Genomic DNA, 23,408 nt, shown 5'->3' on the forward strand with positions numbered 1-23,408 from the left:
TCTGAAACCACTTGGGTATAAAAGAAGGATTTGTTGTCAAGAAATCCTGTGCCTTTGAACAGAAAATGAGGTATGGTTGATTTAGCATAGGAGTTAGGAGTTTGTAACTTGGATACTGTCATTTCAGAAGTCAGAGCAAAGAGAAACACAGTTATCCAGCTTGATGAGTTGCTTCAAAAGGAAGAAGTCTAGACTCAGAGACAATTGGGGCATTAAAAGACCCTCATTCTTAGTATGGTACCAACTAGAAAATCTTCTCCACTTACCCATACCTGCTTTACTAGTAGCACGTATGTTGCCTTTGTTGGTATCTGCTGCACCTCCTCAGAAAAAGGATGTGCCATTTTCATCCATTGCAGCAGAGGAAAGTGCTGCGGAGTTTAGCAGTCAGGTAGTGTTAGAGGGTGCATATGTGTATGCATATGAAGGGTTGCGTGTGCAACGTATATGTGCATGTATGCCTGTCTCACTGCCTGGGAGGTCAAAGTAGGGGTTTAATGAGGGGCAGGTTATGTATGTGGGAGGGGGGGTTGGGTTAGAGGTTGTCATACCTACACAATCCCCTAGACTGATGAGCAAATCCTGCAAACATGGGAGGAGGCAAGTAGACCAAAAAAAAACAAACCAGCAGACAATGGCAAACTGTAAATTTTAATAGGACTCCCATACAGAACATTGGTAGTCTATAAAAACAGATGCATGGCCTTTTAAACTCAGAGGAAAAGAAATGGATCATTAAATTAGGTGCATTATTTTCACTTGGATTAAATGAGCATTTGTGAGGGACCAATGGTTGCTCTACATTTTTTCATATGCATAGTATTTACATGTGTTTATTGCTAATCATTTGTTTAACACTGAAGAAGGCTAAGTGAAGTTTCAGCTGAAACTGGTCTGTTTTTATGGACTACCTATGTTCTGTATGGGAGTCCTATTAAAATTTACAGTTTGCCATTGTCTGCTGGCTGGGTTTTTTGGTTTGACTTTAGTGGTTTGGAGCCTTGCAGTTGCCGTACGTGTAGAGAACACTTTGTGGTTGGGAGACAAGTAGACACCATGGATAATTATATCATTGTGCCTTAATGGCTCTTACATAAACTGCTGATTGTGGGGGAACACAAAACACCAACCCCCGGATTCATGAAGCCTGCGCCAGGCGCAGGTGTAGCGTATGTGGGATAATGGCAAATATGTCCGCCGAGAGATTTCAGGTACGAACCAACTCCACGTGCACTACCGGCGTACGCCAGGTCTATGCAGCCCTTGGCATAGGTATGCAAATCACCCCATGCGCAGTGTTGCACCATGCTAATGGAGGCTTACAGTGATTCATGGTGGTGCAGGTGTAGCGCAAGCCCATGGAAATGTAAACCAAAAAACACGGTTTACATTTTCCCAGACAGAACATCGGAGTTATGGAAGTGGACCAGACTCATGTATTACAAAGTTAACATATGCCAATGGTGAAATACACAGCCAATGGCACAAGAAAAGATGTACAACACCTAAAAAACAACATTTAATGTCATGTCCACAGTAACGCACAGTACAACCGCAGGGCATGTGTGCGCAAACAAGAATACAAAGGAAATATATACAAATGTCATAAAATCGCAATGTAAGACAAATCAGGATTGCACCATAATACGCAATGGTAGGCATGGCACACCACAAGCAAGGCGCAAGGGTTGCCAAGGGCCTGCGACAGTGTTTGGCACTGTAACTATGAATTAGTAGTCAATGCCATGCAAATGAGGCAGGTAATACTGAATCGCAAACGTCCCGCCGGATTAAGGCTGTACCTGACCGCGCAGCGCTATAACACCGAGGAGTATATCAGAGGTGATACATGACATCAACAGAGGGGGGTGCCACCGTATCAATAAGCACATTGGAGCAATGCAAATCTGGCCTTGCCATTGCTAAGCAAAGCTGCAGGACAGGGGTGCAGAGGAAGGTATAGAACCGTTTAGCTGAGAGCACACATGGTGCCCAAAAGCACATGTGTACGGGGATGAAATCGTGCCCAAAACCCAGTAAGCAGATGCACGCACCACAAACAATAGCACAAACAGGAAGGTCAGGGGAAGAAAGAAGGAAATGCCGAAGCAGGGTAATTGGCATACTAATGAGCAATTAACACCAATCAACTCATGGCGGCCAATCGACGGCAGTAGACAAGCCTGCATGCAGAAACCTGCAAAACAGGATAGGGGAGGCATAGGATTGCAAAGAAAGGAGGGGAGGACTTGGAATGCAAAGATAGGAGAACTGTCATAGCAGAGCAAAGCAAACCCACAGTAGACTGGCAATAGCACACATTACGCAAGATAAGCCAGGTCTAGGAAAGTACAAATGAAAGCAGGCAGCTGGATGCATGCCAGCAAATGGTAGGTGTAACATGCACAAATGTAAATGGAAGGGCAGGAGGTAATTCACGGCATCCAAATGTAATGCAACACCAAAGGCAGCACAATAGTGGTTCTGTTAATAAAACACAGAAGATACCCTGTAGCCATGATCGTACATACACACCTTATGACATCATCAGTGTTCACAGCAAAACAGTATAAAGTGTGAAAGCACCCAACACACACCTCTGTATTCCCAAACACTGCACCATAGGTGTAAACAGATGGGGAACTTTTAAAATGTACATGTTGGGAGCTGCCATAGCTGTGATTCATCAGCATGTGTTACAGACCGACGGTGTTGTGGAGGATGATGCCGACAACCACCGTAGGCCTCGGAGGAGGAGAAGAGTGTTCAGACCAAGGATAACCTACCAGGGGCTACATGATCTGGAGATAGTAAAGCATTACAGGGTGGACAGGGACATCTTACAGCAAATAGTAGAGCTGTGCCGGCCACGCCTGATAACCAGAAACAACAGAGGGGAACTCATCCCAGTGGACACGGAGGTATGTGTAAGCTTGCAAATACTAGCCACAGGTACCTTTCAAAGGCCAACTGGAGCTATAATGGGGATCTCACAGGCATCGGCATCCAGGGTACTACACCAGTTCCTGGATGCCATGTTACTACATGCCAATGAGCATATATACTTCCTCCGAACTCAGGAGGAGTTGGCCAGCAATATGTGTCACTTCCACCGTGTGGCAAACTACCCGGAGGTACTGGGTGCGATAGACTGCATGCACATACAAATCAAGTCACCACCCGGTGAGTATGGTAGGTGCTACATAAACCGCAAGGGATTCCACTCCATCAACTGCCAGGTTGTGTGCAATGCCCAGGGCGTTATCATGGATGTGTGTGCTGGCAGCCCTGGAAGCTACCATGACTCACATATCTGGCATGCCTCACAGCTGTATCAGGTATTTGTCAGGAGGGACATCCCACAAGGCCACCTTGTGGGGGATGTTGGCTATGCACTGGAGCCATGGATGATGACCCCCATCAGAAATGCACACACACACCAATGCAAGAACGCCATAATGAGGCACATGCACAAACCAGAATCATCATAGAGCGTGTGTTCGGGATGCTGAAATCATGGTTCCAGTGCTTGGACACATCTGGTGGAGCCTTGCAGTACTCTCCATGCATGTGTGCCCACATCTTCATAGTATGTGCCATGCTACATAATATGATCCTGCGGAACAGCTGCAGCAGGGTCAAAATGGGGGAGGGCCTCACAGCCGACCGCAATTGCCAAGGCCAACATAGGCACAGAGGGATCCAGACCACGGACACACTGTGCCAACCCCAGTAGGCAGACAGAGGCATGCCCAATATGCCTACGCCTTGGCAAAGAGGGAACGTATAGCACATACCTTGACAGTGTAGGCTCCCACAGACAGACACCCCTCCCCACCTGCACATACAGTAACATAGATGGCACACAAACATGACTACCTGTAAATTGTGATGTATAGGTGGCCTACTGTGGAATCCTACATAGGCAGCACTCAAACATAGTACACGCAACAGCCATTGGAACACGGAAATGTCAACACCTGAGCAGTAGATGTGCCTAACAGCATCTGTTGGTGCTGTGTGTATAGGTTCTCAGGTACATCGGTAGGTACACGCCCGATTGTCAGAGGCAAAACACCAAACGGGGCAAACAGTGACTCCTGTCACCACAACATCGAGTAAGCAACTGTCGCTTACTGGAGCAGATGCAATCACGGGAGCACATGTGTGTAAGCACTGTCCTACACACACTCATCACGGATTCCCCGCTGCGTTACTGAGGGGCCCACAAAATGTAATCATGGATGTTGTGTCAAGGCAGGGGATGTACCCATGACAGGCATTCGTCACCCCAGCATGCTGCATCCATGGTTGTATGAAGGTGTAGCACATTATCAGGTGTAGCTAATTGTGATATACATACCCAATGCCGGAGTACAGCCAGTAAACATCACATGGACATACCATTAACTGGACTCATCAATTTGTAAACTAATGGAGTTATCCATGTGAGTGTAGTGTGGAATAACTGCTGTAGTGTACTGCACATACAAAATGACATAATACGTGTACAACCCCCAGATGTTCAAGTGGTACATGCAGTGACTGTCATGCATGTTCCTGGTCCCACATCCCGCAAGGGATGTAACGTAATCCTGACGGCATGGGTAATGCATTCCGGATGCAGGTCATCAGAATATGTGTAGCATACGGAATAAGCATTGCCCACAGCTGGTAAGTGATGTTTAAATACAACTATATGGATATGCATGAAACAGGGCTAAGCATCACCGACCACTGCCCAGATCACGGTCAGTGATGTACAGAACAGGTGAAACCAGCATTAGTCACCCCTGAACAAATAGCACCTGCTCTGAAGGGTAAAACGACCACTGCCAGGAGTGGACTAGGCATTCATGTATACAATCACCCAACACTATTGCTAGGCAAGATGTACATATGGTAGGGTTGCCACAGTTCAAATGACCAATGTGGGACATACGCCAGATGTCTGCAGGACGACACATACACCCAGCCAGTACGAAAACCAGAACGTCAGTGTTTTGCATAGATAAAAAGCTTATTCTAGTAATGGTCGCAGGTACGTGTTCTGTGTCCTGTAACATGTAGGTGGGTCAGATACAGAATAAGTGTTTTATGCAACTATTACATAAACTATAGGGAATATGTTTGTCCCAAAGTTGCAGGACATTTGCTATGTTCACAAATATTTCACAGGACACAACTGCACAAAGAGGGACTGTCCCTCGCAAAGTGGGACGGGAGGTAATCTTAACCTATGGCAGGTGTGTAATGTGGCAGGTACAGACACAAACGTGCGGAGTCCAGGAAACACACAATGAAAGGCGTAGCGTGCCTGTCACCACCCCTGTCCGAGATATGTATATATATATATATATATATATATATATATATATATATATATATATATATATATATACACATATATAATACAGATAGAAAGGGCGACAGTGTGATATATGTCGATATGTAAGGGGTCACTGACATCTGCAAATATATAGATAGGTCAACGACATTCAAAACACCTGTGAGGTACAAATAAATAGGATACCACCAACTACGGAATGTGCCACACACCGACACGCGTAACCAGGAGGCTGAAAGACAGAAAGAACACAGTACTGGAACAATAGAACCACGAGCAATATGACGATAGTAAGGACATGTAGTCACCGCTGCCGGCAGTGCGGTCCACGTAGGTACCATGTACAACTGTGGTTGTGAGTGATGTAGCCTGTGTATGTGTGTGTTGAGGGTGCCATGTGTGTTCCCATGTGACTGTAAAGTGTGTGTGTGTCCACATCGTGTGTCTGTAGGTGGCAACTCGGAGGTAGATGATTACGGTAGGTGCGGGTATAGCTAGCTGTAGGCATGCAGTAAACACCTGTCCCACATTGGGAGAGACAGCCCCCCCTGGGCAGGTGTGTCCTGACATGAAACATTACAAAGGGCAACTGTCCGAGAGTTTAGGACATTAGTATGTCCCAAATATTATGCAATAGTTGCAGGAAATACTCATGCCTGTATGTAAGAAACAGAAATGTTACATGCAAACCGATAAGTAGTTAAGGTCCAAGAACAATTGGTATGTAATGAGGATAAAAGTATGTGCTATCCTGTGTACTGACTGTGGCCATATGTCAGCCTGTAAACACCACTGTGTGACCCACAAGTGTCCAACTATGGCCATATGAAAAGGTGGCAAGCCATGTCACAGAGGGTCTGACACCAACACCACTGCAATGACTGCAAATATCTGGGACAGACATACACAGGATAGCGGTCATTTACAAATATCCCTGCACATATCACCGTGCATCCGGAGGTATGGAAGTATCAACCTCACCTGCATACCATATAGAAACCAATTAACAACGGCCCAAAGTAAATTCCCATAACAGAAGTCTATTAAGTGATAGCACTGTAATTAGGGAAGGGGCCCACACACATATATATGGACTACGTAAAAATGCAAGCCCCACAAAACCATATATGCTAAGTAGACCCGCCTACGTCCCCCACACTGGAAACAATAGCAATACAAACCATAACCACAGCCCAAACATCTAGTTAGTCAATTACATCTGCTGAACCGTTAACATACCTTGTGAGAGACACATTTAAAGGTGCCATGCAAAATTGTATCTGTCGTATAATGAAACAAACGGCGATGTTACAGGTGTTTGCAATAGTCCGTTATCAGACGGGTGGGATGACAGGTACAGTCACAGGTAGAACCACATACTCAAGCCGTCACACACAATCCACAGGGGACATGACTCCAAAATGCACTTGGCTCTACACATAGCAGTTGCAATTACACACAACAAAACACAATACAGGCTGTCTCCCCGAAGGCAGGGAAAATGGCCAACGCCCAAGTGGAGAATTCAGTTATACCCCACTGTTGCCACGTAATTGGTGAATGGAGTAGCTGTACAGCTGAAGTGCATGTAATTAGTCACACTGGACCACCAATTGGCGGCAGTAAACCACATGTTGCAGGTATAGACGTGTATAAGGATGACTTACCAGATATGCAAACTGTATGCACATACCGTAAAACAGTTTAAAGAGTGATACAGAAGAGTGAGATAGAGACGAAATACTGGAACAATATCAAGGTATGTAGAACACTAACTGTATGTTTAGTATGTTCTGTATTAAGTTATGTCAGTGTATGCATAGCCTGGTTTGCAGTAATTAAAAGTGTCCACCATGCATAAAGTGGGGAATGGTATTTATGCAGTGATGTCTTGCTGATCGTACTAATGCTTGTAGAAGTTGTGCGTCCAGCAGTAGGCCACAAAGTAAACAGCACAGACACCACAAGGGATGCAACATGATGGCTTTAAACAGAACAATGTCATATAACCTGCCGTCAGTGGTAGGGTATGTCCAATAAGTACATGCCATAGCAGGGGATAGTATATGTGGATATACTGTAACAGTACGCATGTGTATGGGCATATAACGTCAATGACATGTCTAAGGTGGTCCCTCTGTGCAAGTATGCTTTGAATTATGAGATACCATGTAAAACATGTGTAATGTATGGTACAGTAGATTGATATGTCAGATATGCTACACAGGAGAACAGGCATATGATGCATAACAAAGGTATCGTATAGTGATGTGAGTAGTAAGTAATTAATTTATGTATAAACAGTTATGATGAAATAAATAATGTAATCTACTCTGTGCATTTGCAAAGGACACAAACATTACTCCCATACTAGAATAGCAGAAGAGATGTGACAGACAAACATGAACATGATTGGCGTGTACAATAACAGGATACATATGGCCTGTAATCATGGGACATTGTAATAGCGTGACAGCTAATCTAAATGGAAGGGTTATTCCAGTAACCATGCACAAAGAAAGAAACACAAAAGCAATCTTGTAGTTACGATCCCAAGCTGTAATGATATAAAATCCGTTTTATTAGCAAACGCTTTCGAGAGACCAGTGCCCCTCCTTCCTCAGACAAAAAAATGGCAACATTTCTTGCTATTCTTATATAAGGTAGCAATCAAACAATTAATTAATACTTAATTAACCAGTTGTAACAAAATTATCAAAAATCCTAAAATTAAATAACACTACATTCTGTCCATTGTTAAAATTCAAAAACTGAATAAAATATCATTCATTTCATTCATCACTCCACCAACTTATGTTACATAACTAAGCACATTTAAATTGTGCTAAAATAACTTTATAAAAATAAAAGGTAAAAAATAAAAATAAAAATAAAACTTAAATATACAGATAAAAGGACCATGGTTTCACCTTTTCATAGAATAATATCTTAAAAAACAAGCAATGGAAACATGATTGTTCAAACCCGGATACATGTAAGCAGCCGTGCGTATTTGCCAAATAAGTTCATCCATTTCTAATCTAGTCTGCCATGGACCACCCCGAATCCCAACATTTCTTTTTGTAAAGATGGTAAATTTAAAAGAGTGTTCAGGAAAATTTATTACGTGTCTTGCAAGAGCATTGTTAGAATCATGCTTGTTAATTGCATATATATGTTCATAAATGCGCTGCTTTAACTTCCTTTCGGTTTTACCTATATAAAAAGCAGCGCATTTCTGACACAAGGCCATGTAAACCACACTGTTGGTGGAGTGATGAATGAAATTAATGATATTTTATTCAGTTTTAGAATTTTAACAACGGACAGAATGTAGTGTTATTTAATTTTAGGATTTTTGATAATAATTTTGTTACAATTGGTTAATTAAGTATTAATTAATTGCTTGATTGCTACCCTATATAAGGATAGCAAGAAATGTTGCCATTTTTTTGTCTGAGGAAGGAGGGGCACTGGTCTCTCCGAAAGCATTTGCTAATAAAACGGATTTTATATCACTACAGCTTGGGATCATAACTGCAAGATTGCTTTTGTGTTTCTTTCTCAGTTTGTTTGGTTCTTGTTCGTTGTATTTGGAACCATGCACAAAGGACATGTGATAGCTCCACAGGTTCATAGTGGGGTACCATGCAGTCTGGCAAGTCTATGTGTAACAACAACTACAGTGTGCACACCAGTGGCACCTCTCTAGGGTAGTGTCCTGTGAATAGAAGAGCCATGTGTTACTTGCATCTCTGCACAGTACAGCCACTGCAGTGATCCCTGGCATACATGTGTCCACCATCCACCAAGCGAGGTATCACATGAACACTGCTACTGACTGTCCATGCGTGATGTACATAGGAATCTTGTCCCAAAGCATGGTGAGTGTCTGGTCTGGGAATGCAACCCCCAAGCACATGCCACACACTGTCGCGTGTGTGCACATATCCATGAGCATCATGCTCATAGTGGCTATTGTTTATGTCGTGTATGCGGAGTATATCCATTAACATATTTGCAGACATGGACCCTGTCTTTGCAGCAGAGGTCACCCCTGAGTATGTAGTCCGCAAATGTGTACAGACGTGGTGTCTGTACATAAGCCACAAACTTTAACTGTCGTAGCTCAATAAACGTCATGGCGTTTTAATGTTGAGTTATGTAAAGCTGTTGTGTAAGGTACACACTAAGCGGGGTGTTGTACCAATGAATGTGTGTATAAGTCCGGTCTTCAGAGGTACAACGGGTGCCTATGTACCAGCTACACACCCAGTACAGACATGTGTGGACACGTAGAAGGATATCCACGCCACAGTGGCAATGTGGTAATCACAGGAGTGTGTGCGACATACATGTGTTTTACAAACACGTACAATGCGACATGTATGTAGGGGACTAACACATATGTGATAACCAGTGGCTGGATGGTGTACTGCAAAGGTGATGTTCATACCAAGTGTCATGCAGGTTGAGGCCATGATGTTCATATCGGTATCCGTCACAGTGACACCCATATGGATGGGGTCTGTATCAGCTGGTGGAGCAACAACAGCGCTGGGTATGCAGTGGTCTGTAAAGCTAGGCAGGAAAGTCCCCTCAGTGGTAGCCTGTACCACAGGGAAGCATATACCGAACATGAGGGCCCCATGACTGAGGACTGTGGTATGCCAAGTGTAACTGGAATGCAGTATGTGATACAGTATGCCACCCTCAGTGTGTGTGTCCCATCCATTAGCCACGTTGCATAACATCCTGAGACATATGTTGTGATGTGCAGGTGGATGTGTATGTTGTCAATACCAGAATGGAGAACGGTGCTGAAAGGCAGCGAGAAGACAATGTAGGCTGTGTGGACCCCCGTGTCATCATCAACTACTCTGGCGACTGTATGAAAGGTGTTCAACAGGTGTAGGAGGCATGCTGTGGCCCCAACAAGACCAACCCAGCTGGCATCAAAGGACCGAAGAACAACAAAGACTCAGCAAATGATGTCCATGATGATGTGCCGTATAGCTGTGCAGAACAGTCCAGTGAGGTGTGTAGGGTAATAGTCCCAGTCGTGCATTGTGGCGCCACCTGTGTGGAGTGTAATTGTCACTGTGTGCCAGTCAGGGGCCACAATGTCTGGTACAAGGCTATTACTGAACATGGTGTCATTCAGAGATCTGTGGATATCACAGCCTGGGATTTTTTAGGGTGACAAGGGGCCAGGGTCCTAGGACATATAGAGTGCAAGTCAGTACTGTGTAGGTGTGACCGCAGGTACACCACAATGTTCCTGCAAGGAATGTGGCCCCGTAGGAAGTGAGAGGGTGTAATGTTAGCATTGAAGCCATCAGACAGCATGTTGCCAACATCACCTGTTACTGTCATGTTCCTGAGTGGCAGTTGTATGTGTGAGCAGATGTGGGTATTGCATACGACTACTGACATACCACCATAATGCCTTGTGGTACATCTCGGAATGTGTCACAGTAATGTGTACGTAGCTAGTTATGGAGTATGTGATGTGGGATCCCGTGGCCCTACCGAGGCTGACCAGTGAGTTACCTCACCCATGGGAATGTACACCAATGTGCAACAGCCCCCACCTGTTGTTGTAAAGTATGTCCATGGAACCGCACCCCCAGAGTGTTGTCTGTTATCTGGTGTGTACCATCATGTCTCTGTGTGGAATAGCATGAACCATATTGTCATGTACGTGCTAATGAAGTGCACTGGGGTATGTCTCAGCATTTGCATGTGCATTGTCCACCTGCACATGTGTCACTACGTCAACTACCGCTGTCATACGACATCTGTAGTAGGTGTTGTAGTACTCATCTACTGTGTATGCCGTGAAGTGTGTGGTGCTGGTATGTGGCTAACAAGAGTGAGTAGCATATGTTTGGATTCCACCAATGAGGGGATAACCCCAGGTGTGGAACAGCAGTCACATGTTGGTAGTGTCTATGTCAAGGATACTGTTGGTCTTGGAGGTGGTGTATGGGTCGAACCAGCCAAGCGGAGGTTATGACTCAGGGACAGCGCACGCCTAATGTGTCGGTACAAGTGCGGCTATCACAGTTAAGTGTGGGTTACTGTCAGTCTCACATCAGTAGCAGCAGTAGTTCTGGACACAGTTATATGCACGTGGAGCACCTGTGATGCATTCTGCTAAGTAACCAGCTGGGATGTGTGTACAACATAGTGGAATATGGGGACACCTCAGCCGTGGGTGTGCCAGTCCAGGTACGTGCCTGAGAGGTACGGTCTGTCTATAATCAGTCATTGCAGGTGTGTTCTGCAGAGCCAAGAGGCAGGTCCCAGTCACTGCAGAGATATTGAAGTGGTGCAGTATCAGGTGTGCCTTGGGTGTGTGCATCACAGAGGATAATGTCAAGCATTGTGTGACATGACCACATGTTTTGCTAGCCAGTTCCCGTTCTGGTGGTGACTGTTATTGGACACTGTGCAAGACAGGCAGTATAAATACAGCAAGAGTCCAACATGTGATCCGTACTCCCAGGGCTGACAGGTGCAGGTCAGCTGTGCCACAGCATCATGTTGTTTGACCAGGTCTGTCAAAGTGGACATATACTACATGCCTGTGGAATGACAGCAGAAGCATGGACAACTGTTGGGAGTGACACAATTGCTCGTAGTACAGTGGTAACAGGTCCGGATGACCGCAAAATGCTCCCCAGGGCTCAGACCACACCATCAGGGCTACAACACTGGTGGGCTATTGCATGTCCCTGCACACGTAGTCTGTGCCCTGATATACAACTTCAGTCACACAAACATGGAAGATGAGTCACATCGTACCTGCTGAGTTGTGGCATGTGTGCATAGGTTATTTTGCAGAACCAGTTACTTGACAGTAGGATGTAAATGACTATCGCCTTGTGTAGCCTGCTGAGTGGAACAGTAGTGTGACCGCCGACAGTCACCTATGACAGGTGTGTTGTGTATGTTATGACACCCTATTGGCTGTATGTGATGGGCACATGTGTCTGTGGGCTATAGGTTGGTGTGGTTGTGTTTGGCAATGTGGGCTGCCATTGGTGCCCACACAGAGTATGGAGGGGTACTGTACAAGGTGTCTCCGTATGTGTGGCCAGTGGTGGGGATCATGTGGGACTATGTGATGAGTGGGGTGCATTGCTAATGTTGCACGTCCCCACATGACTGTCAGGAGCAGTCAGGGTTGGTGACAGTATAACCTCCAGCAGGGCTGCATATGTGCATCCTCCACAGGCTGTACTGTTGTATGTTGGGAGGTGTGCATTGACTGTGTACATGAGAATAGCTCTATTGCCACATGTACAACATAGTCATCATAGTGACAGGCAATAGCACTGGTACATGCCAGTTGGACATGCCTGTATATAAGTGGTCCATGCCAGGTGGACACGCCGTATAAACCACCATGTCTCATGAGGTATGTGAGTGATGTGTGTACGACAGCTGTTGCACTGTAAGCAAGCTGGAAATGTATGGACAAACAGTGTACCTGTGAGGACTGGTGTGAAATGGGTGCTAAACTAAGCAGTAGCTCATAACATGCCAAGAAGCTCTGAATAAGTGCCGAGCATGCCGATACATTACAGATAGGGTGTTGGATAATATCAACCCACAAGTGTTGACGACAGTCATGATTGGTGGCACCACATCAGAACACTGCTGGGTATGGTCTGCAAGTCCATGAACCATTATCAATGTAGATGTTAGCAGTACAGATGTACAAGACAGTATGGATGTTCGACTACAAATGCCTTTGTATGTCACAGGAGTGTTCTACTAGTGGCCTGTTGACAGACTCATAACTACTAAAGGTGCTACAGTGACATGTGCATATCACATGGTGTCAGCTACAGTAAACCAGGGTTAATGTGTTGTACCCCACCCGCATTGCAGCTCATACCACACAGACAAATATCAGCCATCTGTGTATGTGAGGATGTGAATGGCCATGACCTATGGGCAATAGTTGTCACAGTGTTGCGAACAACATACAGAATGGGCTGTGTGTGTGAGGTGTGTGACATATGTGCACATTCTGGTGGATGATATCAGCAATGACACCACAAGGGGAATACCCCTGTACCCATTAAGTAACACCTAGGCTGTGGTCAACATTATGGACACTGTGTTAGGGATGGTGTAGTGCAGTACACCTCCCTGAGCTGGAGACGTCTCCCTGGCCCTTTAGGTAGTCATCCGAGGTACCCATGACATGACAGGGTGGTATCCATGAGCACGGAGATCATTGGACAGGCATACACAGCACCCGTGTGACCAATATTGGAACACATATCACCCTCCAGGGGTAGGGCCCATGCATGGATGGCCGATACCAGCCTCCACAATACTCACCTCCAGTATGCAGCATGCTATCCACCTTGCATACAGACATATGCCACACTATGCTGTTAGACATGCTACATGTCCATAGTCTGATCTGAAAGACATACATCATGGACAACCACCGTCCTACGACTAGGATGGCCATATGCTGGACAGAACCCTGTGCCATACCTGTGACATACTCCCGCCATACCATGCAGCCCTGTCTCACCATACCATGCAGCCCTGTCCACATAGCTGCACATATCATCTCTGTCATACATGGTGTGATGGCCGTATGGTAGATGTAGTATCAACTATCTGGATCAGTAATGTGTCACTGATGCCCCTCGCAGTGGCATACTGGGTGTCGGATACAGCTAGTAAACCCAGCCCGTACATGCTATAGCCGATAACCTTACCTGCGAATGACGTCTGACTAGCCATTGTCCCATGTCTATCACATGTGCAACATAGGTGATCCATGGCAGGATGTTGAACAGCTGTACAGTGCAGTGTAGATGTCTATGGCAAAACAGATGCATGTACAGGTTTCCATGTGTACTTGGTGAATTGTCACTGCCCAAGTCCAGTAAGGCTGTGTCTGTGTTGATATGTGACATATACACAGCATCAAGGTCAACAGCATTACCGTGGATACATCAGGCATGTGTAGATAGGTAAGAACACCAGTGCAGGCAAACAGACATGCCTACATGAAGGCAGATGTCACATGCAGTAGGAACACTAATGAGGTGACACACATATATGGGGATGATATCCAATGCATACTGGGTGTTACATGTGTGTGACACATACATGCCAGTCATGTTAGTGTCATGTAGATTTGCAAAGATAACTGTGCAGATGTACTAGAAATGTATGTGCAGCAGTATTACTGTACATGTCTGTAAATGTGACCTGTCACCTTCATCATGTCTTACAGATAATGCCTCGTACACGCCTACCAGCATACAGCCGACAGGAGGATGATGTCGTAATCCCATACCTCAATGAGAACTACGAGGTGTTATTTAGCCATGTGCCACAGCATGCACAGCAGCGGGATGACCTGTGGTAGGATCATTGCAGGAGGGTCAACGAAGTGGGCGGCCACAACCGCACCTACCAGCAGGTGCGCAGACACTGCACAGACTTGATACATCATGCAAAACAGCGTGCCATTGCAATCACCATGGAACAAGGTGGAACAGGTGGTGGGCCACCAACCCAGCCTCCACTCACACACACAGAGGAGCTAATGGCCAGTCTGGGGACACCCTCGGAACAGCTCCCACAAACACTAGCTGCCATCGTGGAGGTGGGTGTCTCCTAACCAATGAGCTTGGAGTTGCCTCGTACGTTAGTACTGAACATATGGCCAGTATATCCCACGTACGTGCATGTGTCAGTGTACATCATTTAATGTAACAACATATGCAAGGTATGTGGACACACATGCTTTATGCTACCCTGTGTATGCACCATACCTCTGAACTGTGCAGGTATTTGCAGGATGTCCAGATGTCTGCCTCATATTGTCGGTGTGTTTTCCTTAATATCTGTCCCTTTCTGGCAAATAGCTGAGGAATGGAGTCATTAAATGATGACATACATTTGTGTTTATGACTGCACATTCCATGTAAAACCCATGTGCATGCAAACCTATTAGTCTAGCAAATTTCTAAGTTTGTAAGAGCAATATGTCACAGTTGTCCCTATATGTCCCCCATCATAGTAGGCTTTGTCCACATTTATTGTTCTAAGAGGTTGAGAGGTATGGCATGCACACATGTGCTTACTATATGCTATTGTACAGGCGGATGTGTTAACTTGCACTGTGCACCCTATGGCTGTCATACAGTCATGGATAATGCTCATACTGCTGTGTCACCCTATACAGGTACCTCTGGCGTGCCGCACAGACAAGAGTCCATTGCAGGTTAGACTGTCATCGGTATCAGGCATGTCAAAGCATAGATCTATTCACCATGTGGCCAGTTAATACATGGATATACAGGTCGCATCACCTATCATCCACACAGGCCACCCATGTGCAATATATACAAATGAAATGACACACAGACATGAAACTACAGTATTTGTAATTGCTACATGTGTGCCCAGCTGTGCATACAACAGTGGAACAAAACGTGTGGTACACAAACCAGTACTGAACAGTGAGCAGTGATATGGGCAGACCACAGGCATCATCATTATGTTATATGCCCCTGCAATGGGTTCACACATTGTGATGTTCCATCCGACATGTCTGAGACACGTAACGTTTTGGTTGCATTATTGTCACAATTTCCCATAACCCCTACCCCACATACCACACATACACCTGTTGTCTGCCTAGCCCTGTGGATGGTGACATATCCAACATCTATGGGTGTATGTCATAGGGGACAACACAGACATGTGTGATAGATGGCCATCACATACATGACCAACACATGTGCACACATGGCCATGGGGGATGGCCAGAGACACGTAGCCACACAGTAGATGGGATGTGGATACACCCTGTCCCACTTTGTCCACACATGGTCCAATTACAGCTGTACTAGACCAATTGTACTGGTGATGTGGTACGCTGCACATCTTAAATGCCTGTGCACAGCTAGTGGAGGTGTCCATGATGTGTACCTCATAAGATGTGTTGAACATGAAGTCTGTGTCATATCATGATGGTAGTCACCTTTACAGAGTCCACTGACAGTGACACCAGGCCACAGATACTGTACTTTTCCCCTGCTGCCGTAGGACATCACTGTTAGCTGTGCACCTTGTATGCGTGGTACATCAATGTCATGTATGAAATGGTGAAGTGACAGGTCCGCTATGTGTGGACATGGTTGCCAGGCAGCTAACACTCTGTAGTCATTGTGCAGGGGTGTCATCTGTATGTCCTCCAGTGACCTGTCACATGACACAGCATGGTTTGGTATGTATACACCTCAGCATCGTAGGTCACAATCCACAGGTATGTTATGGGTATGCATGCAGTTCTGGATATGCAATGCATACATAACATGCACTGTTTAGCAATATAGACGCCTCATGATGCCATGCAATGGCACAGTGTCTGTACTTCACACTGTACAGCAATGTAGATGGCTCACAGTCCCCTACCATGCCCATGCACGTTTACTCAACATGCATTCTATCTGTAGGGCATATGAACAACACCGCAATGTGATACCCAGTACAATGCTGTACATGTGTCAGGACGCCATTGTGTCAGGCATGCATGCATGTTAATGCACACGTCAGCAGATTACATGTCAAGGTCACGTCAGCCATGTGTACTGTTATCCTGTTCTGGTCCACATGGTGCATCACGGGGATGCATGCATACTACCATGATCGTGTGAATTGCATGGATAATGATATGACACCTGCCTGCTGTAGTGTGCATTCCAGGGGGTATGCTTACAAACACTGTTGATGTCTGAGCTGCATGCTGTCAGCTGTATCACAAGCATGCTGCATGCCATCTGTCATATCACATGCATGGTGTGTCAGTGTGTGTGTGTGTGTGTGTGTGTGTGTGTGTGTGTGTGTGTGTCAGTGTGTGTGTGTCAATGTGTGTGTGTCAGTGTGTGTGTCAGTGTATGTGTGTGTGTGTGTGTGTGTGTGTGTGTGTGTGTGTGTGTGTGTGTGTGTGTGTGCGTCAGTGTGTGTGTGTGTGTGTGTGTGTGTGTGTGTGTGTGTGTGTGTGTGTGTGTGTGTGTGTGTGTGTGTGTGTGTGTGTGTCTATTGTAATTTAGAGTCTTTCTTTGCATTAACAGGTGATGTAGGTGCGTTACCCTCCTGCGGTCCATCTGATAGTGTCTTCACAGATGCTAGCAGTGATGAACATATGCATGAGGTACAGGCAGGGATGTCAAGGGCTGAATCTGTGCCAACGGTTGCCATCCCAGCTATGTCCCCTCTTCCCCGCACACAGTTCAGCTGCCAACACATACCGCATCTACAGTGGCCATAGAGGAAGGACAGTCAGCATCTGTTAGCCTTGAACAGGAATGTGTCATGGCTACAGAAGATGTATCTCCACACCATGGTGGCAGTATACTGACTGCAGATGTGCCACTCAGGCATGTGGCTGGTGCTGCTTGTAGGAGGACCTCTGGCAGACATGCACCTGCAGGACATAGTGCAGCAGCTGGAATCACCAGACGCATGTCGAACGGCAGAACAGAGAAGGGCAGAGGCTGCAGAGACCTGCTATCAGTACCCTAAACAGCAACATCCAGGCATTGGCAGGTGCTCAACAGCAGATTGCTGATGTTCTGGACAGGCGATTGGGTGACATGGTCAGAATCCTCGACCGTGGCATGGCAATCTGCGAGCGTGAGCTGTCTGTGCTGGAACATCTGGTAGGGGTGATGCATAGGCCACATGGACGTAAGCCAGCTACACCACCTAGTGCAGGTCAATGTGAGCGTGCCACCTCACATGGCTGCTCCCATAGTGCTGGTAGCAGCAGCAGTGCAGCTGGTCCTGTGCTGTCCGCACCAGGACACAGCAGGCCACATGGACGTGGCCCTGGACATTCCCGGCAGGGACACGGTTCCAGTGGCCATGTGTCATCGGACAGTAGCCATTCTGTGCCTCTGCCTGGTAGTGCCCGTACAACCCCTGGCAGGCACAGAACACGTGGCTGTGGCCGGTCACAGTGAGCTGTACAACCTGGTCTGTACAATCTGGAGCTGTCCATAATACCCTTGTGTAGGCCTCACAAATGACAGAACTGTGTGCACACATACATGCACACAGCAAGCACAACTGTAGGGCTCCACAACACCCACATGCATATGGAGCAGACATGTCCATTCAAATCACCGGCCCTTACCCACACACATGATGTCATCCATTGGTGCAGCCTATGCCCCTGACAAACAGTATCACCCTGTGCATATGATGAAGCCTGAGCCACATCCCTGTCATCCACACCATCAGTGCAGGGATATGCTCAAATGGTCTGATGCACAGGGTGAACAGAATAGTGAGAGGTGTATCTAACATTACTTGTGTATGCATATTGAGGGATGTGTATGTTGCACTGGTTGTGTGTGAATACTGAATGCAGGGATATGCTCAAATGGTCTGATGCACAGGTTGAACAGAAAAGTGAGAGGTGTATCTAACATTACTAGTGTATGCATATTGAGGGATGTGTATGTTGCATTGGTTGTGAGTGAATACTGAGAGATGTGTATGTGACATCAGTGGTGTACTGTCAACATGCACCAGTCATACCATGTAGTCCAGGTGCAGCATGCATTGTGATATGTTCACAGTATGTGTCTCGGTTACAACAGTAACAGCATGTTGGTAATGATGCCCTGGTTCCCTCCTATGGTGTACTGGCATGTGCCTACAGGTAGCAGTGTTTGCAGTCCCCCATGTGTAACTGTGGAGTACTCACAGGCACATATGGCAATATCAGCATGCTAAACGTACCCTCAACCTGACTGTTGGAAAGTCGAACATGACACAGATGTCCGCACATATACTGCACCTGAAGCATGTGGTCAGTTGAACAGGCTACAGTGGACAGAGACGTGACATACATACCAGGAAACATTACCGTTATGTTGACATGGTGCAGGGTTTGTACACAGCGGTCTGGCCAATGATGACATTAGAGGCCACTTGATAGCATGAGGCCACACTGTGTAGCAGTAATACCCTGTCACAGTACAGGAATATGGCCACATTCACAGTGTCTACAGCACTATAACACACATCCCATAGTGTTGAGGTGTGGACCCTTGCCTATGTGGTCATCACCCTTGCAGTACTTTGCACCCACACGATGTGGCACAGAGAAGGAACATGCACCGGTAGCCAGTACGGCTGGGACCAATGGCATCAACAGGGTAGTAGACTGCATCACCATGAGGGGTTAGTCACCATGAGGGGTTAATGATCCTGTTTTGACTCTATGGTAGCATACACCCTCGCACCAAGCACCAGACAGCCATACATACATACATACACACACACACACACACACACACTGTGGTGACCAGATATGTGTGTACGGATAGCCAATGTGTGTGATGCACCACACCTGCCGACATCATGCTTTCCACACTGCAGTATGTACAGATCTCTACAACGGTGTACAGGGATGTGTAACAACTGGGACGTAGTCCCCACCATATGTGGCATGTGTGGTCACACAAGCGGACACACATGGCAGTGCTGGGAATGATACACCTGCCATATGACGAGACATTTGATAGATATGCAGCGGTAATGTCCGCATTATGTCTATCAACGCTATGTCTGGCAATTGTGTTGCTATATGCACACAGGAGGATGTAAGTGTTACAGGTGTCACGTGACATACAGTTGGTAACACCTGACTGCTGTGTATGCATTATGTCATCACCGTCAAGTAACAGTGACATAGCGTACTGTTTGCACATGGCATGGTAGGATGGCGTGTGACACATCTGTGAGCCATCCCTGGCACACATACATCTACACAGGTGGATCATCACTTTATGTACACACATCCCTCCATACGTGATGTACAACCAACCGTACTGTCTGTATGTCACCATATACAGGTGTCAATAATGGGGCTGCATTGCAACTGTATGTTGTAGTTAGGCGCAGCTGTGTTACGGACATCGGCCACTGCACATACATGGTTGCTGCTTGCACAGTACAGATTGTACATGTGTGTTGGTCCTACATGTGTCTCCTGTAGCCATGTTTGTATGCATTGCTATTGGTGGACATGTGTGTTGACATACATAACACATGGACTGTGGCATAATATCACGGGTGTCATGGGTGACTACTACAGGGGAATGTGTCCTCGGTCAACATTGCTACCTCCTGTACTGTGAGCATTCAACAGACATGAACCCACCTTCCATTTGCATGCGTATGATTGCTTAGGCCACTGTTCTGCATGGAGGACAGCAAAGGCTAAGTTATGTACATATGTGTTGTGTGTGTGGTCCATGCACACATCCACTACAATCACATGTATGACATATCCAAACATGTGTGTTCGTTGGTGTACAGCAACACTCATCTGTCACAGCTGTGTAAGACCTGGGGCCCCTTGGTATGTCTTGAGCTGACCTGGTCATGTATAGTGGTATCATTGCAATGCATAACACCTGTTGGAACCCTGTCAGTACATGAGTACTCTGCACAGTTGCTGTAGACCTCTGTACAGTCCACTGGTCATGTGTCACACGGTGTTGTTGTAATGTATGGCTGTGTATTGCTGCAGCAAGAACATGGTGATGTCTTGAGGGCTACAGTGTAGACTGTGGTGTGTACATCTGTGATCTGCACCTGTGACAGCTGTGATGTCAGCTGAGTGTGTACTGGTCACTGCATGTGTGTGACCGCCCTGTGCATGGGGACAGTTATACCTTACTGTGCCCTTCCGTGTTTAGACTCCATCTGCATGCAGGATGGCCCACCCAGTGCATGGGGACAGTTATACCTTACTATGCCCTTCCGTGTTTAGAATGTCTGCATGCAGGACGGCCCGCCCTGTGTGTGGGGACAGTTATACCTTACTGTGCCCTTCCATGTTTAGACTCCATCTACATGCAAGATGGCCCTTTGCAACTGCTAAGTGTGTGAGCATGCCCAGTACGCTGTTGTGTAGATGGACACACATGACAGTCCAAACTGAGCCCTTGCGTGTTGAGACTCCGTCTGCATGCAAGATGGCCCTTTGCAACTGCTAAGTGTGTGAGCATGCCCAGTACGCCATTGTGTAGATCGACACACAGTACAGTCCGAACGGACATGTATTACTAAGCGTGTGGCCATGGCCAGTGACACCTTTTGTTGGTGATGTGCATGGGCATGGCCGTTGACATCCTGTATAGCCATGGTGGTCATCCAGGCAACAGATGTCCATTTTCAACGTCACGATGGATGCCTACCGAGTACACACTGGTTAACTATCTTGAAGGGTGTACTGTCTGTGGTGCGTCCCGTGTCTATGTCTTGTTGTTGTAGTGCTCCGTAAATCTTACGTTGCCCCGATCACACCACTGCTGTGTGTTTGTCTACGTCTAGCATGGGACAGTAATATGTCTGTATACTTTCAGACTGATCACTCTCTATACAATCCCTGTCGACGTCCTTGTCTTTGCGGATGATGACACGCACCTAGAAATATGCCTCTTGGACTGCTGTGTTTAGTACTCTCGGTAGCACGTTCTGTAAATGCGTCATGCTGTAGTGTGATAGGGTAGTTAGGTGTATGTTCAACTCCCAGCCCTGCCAAGTGTGTGTGTGTGTGTGTGTGTGTGTGTGTGTGTGTGTGTGTGCGCATGCTCCCGTCCACCTGGGGACTCAGTCATGCTTTTAGATGTCTCACACCACAGATATTTCCTACCAACGCCTTTGCCTTTGCGGATGATGACACGCCTAGATGTATGCCTCTGGGACTGCTGTGTTTAGTAATCTCAGTAACGCGTTCTGTAAATGTGACATGCTGTAGTGTGATAGGGTAGTTAGGTGTATGTTCGACTCCCAGCCCTACCAAGTGTGTGTGTGCGTGCGCATGCTCCCGTCTGCCTGGGGACTCAGTCTTGCTTTTAGATGCCTCACACCACAGATATTTCCTACCGACATCTTTGCCTTTGCGGATGATAACACGTGCCTAGATTTATGCCTCTGGGACTGCTATGTTTAGTAATCTCGGTAGTGCGTTCTGTAAATGCATCATGCTGTAGTGTGATAGGGTAGTTAGGTGTATGTTCGACTTCCAGCCCTGCCAAGTGTGTGTGTGTGTGTGTGTGTGTGTGTGTGTGTGTGTGTGTGTGTGTGTGTGTGCATGCGCGTGCATGCTCCCGTCTGCCTGGGGACTCAGTCATGCTTTTAGACACCTCACACCACAGATATTTCCTAACGACGTCTTTGCCTTTGCGGATGATGACACGTGCCTAGATGTATGCCTCAGGGGCTGCTGTGCTTAGTAATCTCGGTAGCGCATTCTGTAAATGCGTCATGCTGTAGTGTGATAGGGTAGTTAGGTGTATGTTCAACTCCCAGCCCTGCCAAATGTGTGTGTGTGTGTGTGTGTGTGTGTGTGTGTGTGTGTGTGTGTGTGTGTGTGTGTGTGTGCACACACATGCTCCCGTCTGCCTGGGGACTCAGTCATGCTTTTAGACACCACACACCACAGATATTTCCTACCGACGTCTTTGCCTCTGCGGATGATGACACGTGCCTAGATGTTTGCCTCTGGGACTGTTGTGTTTAGTAATCTCGGTAGCACGTTCTGTAACTGTGTCATGCTGTAGTGTGATAGGGTAGTTAGGTGTATGTTCGACTCCCAGCCCTGCCAAGTGTGTGCATGCGCGTGCATGTTCCCATCTGCCTGGGGACTCAGTCATGCTTTTAGATGCCTCACACCACAGATATTTCCTACCGACATCTTTGCCTTTGCGGATGATGACACGCGCATGTCATCATCCACTTTTCCCTATGCGGATGATGACATGCACCTAGATGTATGCCTCTGGGACTGCTGTGTTTAGTAATCTCTGTAGTGAGTTCTGTAAATGCGTCATGCTGTAGTGTGATAGGGTAGTTAGGTGTATGTTCAACTCCCAGCCCTGCCAAGTGTGTGTGTGTGTGTGTGTGTGTGTGTGTGTGTGTGTGTGTGTGTGTGTGTGTGTGTGTGTGTGTGCGCATGCTCCTGTCTGCCTGGGGACTTAGTCAT

This window comes from Protopterus annectens, chromosome 2.part0 (genome assembly GCF_019279795.1).
Source record: "Protopterus annectens isolate FY-2018-M chromosome 2.part0, PAN1.0, whole genome shotgun sequence".
Taxonomy (NCBI): domain Eukaryota; kingdom Metazoa; phylum Chordata; order Ceratodontiformes; family Protopteridae; genus Protopterus; species Protopterus annectens.